Source organism: Helianthus annuus, chromosome 9 (assembly GCF_002127325.2).
Source record: "Helianthus annuus cultivar XRQ/B chromosome 9, HanXRQr2.0-SUNRISE, whole genome shotgun sequence".
Taxonomy (NCBI): Eukaryota; Viridiplantae; Streptophyta; class Magnoliopsida; order Asterales; family Asteraceae; genus Helianthus; species Helianthus annuus.
The window spans coordinates 27,867,932-27,871,112 of NC_035441.2; the positions used below are offsets into that span (position 1 = coordinate 27,867,932).

At 34.3% G+C, this 3,181-nt stretch overlaps 1 long non-coding RNA gene across 1 annotated transcript; it reads right to left on the reverse strand.

Moving 5' to 3' along the window:
* Positions 1-512: 512 nt before the first annotated feature.
* Positions 513-2,375, reverse strand: LOC118482015. Its single transcript, XR_004866806.1, has 3 exons — positions 1,875-2,375; positions 1,001-1,080; positions 513-562 (listed from the first exon to the last, which is right to left on the reverse strand). It is a non-coding gene; the product is annotated as an uncharacterized LOC118482015 (long non-coding RNA).
* Between the last annotated feature and the right edge of the window lie 806 nt (positions 2,376-3,181).

Sequence of the window (3,181 nt, forward strand, 5' to 3'; positions counted from 1 at the left end):
ATGACTTAGGAAAGGCGTAAGTTAAAGGAATAAATAAACAAGTATAAACACATAGGAAAACATATCAATAATTGCACATAAATAATGGGACAATACAACAAGTATTAACACATAATAAAGCAACTATTAACACACAAGAATAGCATGTGTAAATGGCATATATGGTTAAAAGATCAAACGAGAATGAATAAAAAGCAATAGAGTATGATGCAAGTAGTTTCGAGCAAAACATAAAAATAAGGCTCTAAGACTATAGACTAGGTAAAAAGCATGGCAATTTTCCTAATTCCCTATAGTTATGGCTCTGATACCAATCTGTCACACCCCAACCAATGGCGGAAACATCGGGATGAGACGAAGTGTGAAGATTGCTCGAGACATCATAACACTAATAATTGTGACAAGTATTTAGATAATCATTTCATTCCATTTCTAAAGCATCAATTACAAGGTTTTGAAACAAAATACAACAACATGAATAATGAAATAATACAATATGAATACAAATTTTTAAGTGTGTATCTAAGCATCCTACTAGATTCCATGTATCGTCAACATCCACCTGTAACATGTTAAAATAAAATCAATGCAAAAGCAAAGGCGAGTACACAAGGTTTAAATAGTATGGTATAAGTATAAAGCATTTTACTCGAATCCACATGGCAATTTGTATACAAGGTAACTAGCATGCATAACATTACGTCTAAACCCAAAGTGTCCACTAGTATTTAGCATCCCTCGCCACAAAAGTGACGAGACCGTATAGTATATTGACTTAACAAACCCCCGTCGGGTGGTGTGCTACTCCTATAGCGCTATATTTGTTAAGCGAGGGTATAACATAGTAATGGCATAAAGCATGTATTATCTAGCATAACAAGTAGCATGTATAACGGATTGAGTTCATAAAGCATTTTAGGTGTGTGTAAGTGTAATTTTGTATGGTAACATGTTACATCCCAAAAGTGGTTTAAAATGTAAATGGGTCGAGTGTACTCACATTGGTTGCGTATAAGAATCCCTCGAAATAACGCACGAGTAAAGGTGGATAATTCCAGAAGAACGAACGTACGGTTTATCCTAGATGTTAAAATGTCACGTAACGATCTAGTCAATATTTATACGTTAAATAGAATTCCTAATTCCTTATGGTTTACAAATTAGTAATTGGTATATTATATTCTATCTCATAATAACCCGTTAATATTATAAAGGAATTATAATAAATTGTTAATAATTTAAATTATTATTGAATTTAATGATTTTATTAATAACGAATTAGAAACTAAAATTAAACTGTTTGCTATATGGATTATTTAAAAAAATTAAAAAAAAAAGAATTTAGAAATAACATAATAGTCGCTCAAAAAGTAATTAATTATAACAAAAATATAAAAAAAATGGCCAGATCATTCATGTCAAGAAGCATCATGTACTAATGCATGTCAAGAAGCATCATGTACTAATGCATATTGCATGCCTTGACAGTTTAGTAATAAAACTAATAAAGTCAATATAAGACTTCAATTTAAAAAAAAAAAAAAAGGACTTCAACAATAGGCTATTTCCAACATAGCATGTTATCTTCTTCATACTAAAGAAAACTAGAAGAACTACTGTTCTCCTTTTTTTGTCCAATGTTTCTAAAAATTTCAGAATGCCTTCATCAAATAAGAATAAGAAAATAACAATAAAATAAAATGGATCCTCAAGGAAGTATAAGTATACCGAAGCAATAGTGTCATATTAAAATTTCCTTTTTTTTTTCTTTTCAGTTATGATATTTACATATAAATAAGTGATAGTTAAGATATCTATATATATAAGAGATGACAAAAAAAAAACGAATGGATCGAAGGTAAGGGTGTACCGACCACGTGACGATTCGAGCTAGAGTCCGTCGTGCATTCCGGTCGTCTTCTCTGATCTTCCGACGACGTTACAGGGATTCCGACGAATTCCTTTGTCCCGGCGAGCTTCGTTTCTCCGGCGTAAATCTAGAGAGTGAGAAAAAAAAACCAGGCGAAGTGTACCGAATGGCTACGGGTAATTCCCGTCGTAAACTCTGACGTCTCCGCGACTATCTTCTCCGGCGATTTGTGCAGGTTGTTTTGAGAGAAGAAAGTGTGGGAAGCTGTCGGGGTAGCTTGAGGTTGTATGTAGTTTATATAGCATTCATATAACTTTCTGGTTATAAACTCTTGATTTCTCGTTTGGAAGCTTTTAAACTTTCAGAACTCGGTATACGGCATTTGGTTTGATAAGAGGTCTAGGTTCGTGAATTTATTTACAAGGAAACACGGAATTGATTATAACCCTCGAAAATTAGCAAAACGAAGAAAAAGCAATTAATGGGGCTGGGCGTGTCCTGGGTTTTTTTTTGGCGGGTCTTGGGTTGTAAAGGTTTTTGTCGATTCATAGACTTCTTTTATAAAGCAAATATACAGATGTGCCCCTTAAGTTTCAATATATGGACAGGTGGACAAAACCCCAAAACCTTAAGTAACTCTTGTATTTTTGAACTCATGTTTGATGTAAACATATATCTTTATTATATGAAACTATTTTAAACTGTGTATTGTGTATATGTATAAAACTTTTATTTAAATAAATCCTCACCTAGTTCCATATAAAAATGAAAATAAAAATGAAAACATTCAAAACGGGTCGGATTTTGGATATCCATTTTTTTACGGATGTTACATGCACCCTTTAGGGTTTATGAGGGTGGTACATTTTGAGTTATCCTGCGTGGCTGTCTCCGGCGAGCCATCTGTTCCCCTGTTTTGCATGTTTTATAAACTGATTTCTGATAAGGACGAAAAGATAGTGTGTCGAAGCCTTGATATACCTTCATGCCGACTTCCACTAATCCTAAAGAATGGAAGAGTAGGTTCATCTTTGTTTCTGCTGCCATGATACCGGAGTCTCCACCGCTGAGGAATGCCGAGGCTACTATTGAAGACAGTGTTCCTATCTTGTCTGCAGATGAGATTGTTCAATGGAAGCATATGTATGAAAATCCAACGAGGGCTTTTACTTTTTCTGAAGGGATCCTGGCTATGGGGGGTTGAGTCCTTCCTACTCGGCCCGGCCCAAGGCCCTTTTTGGTAAAAAAGGTATCCTCTTGTTCTTGATTTGTTGTATCTGTTTTTATTTAGTTTTTCTCTTATGCAGAGTT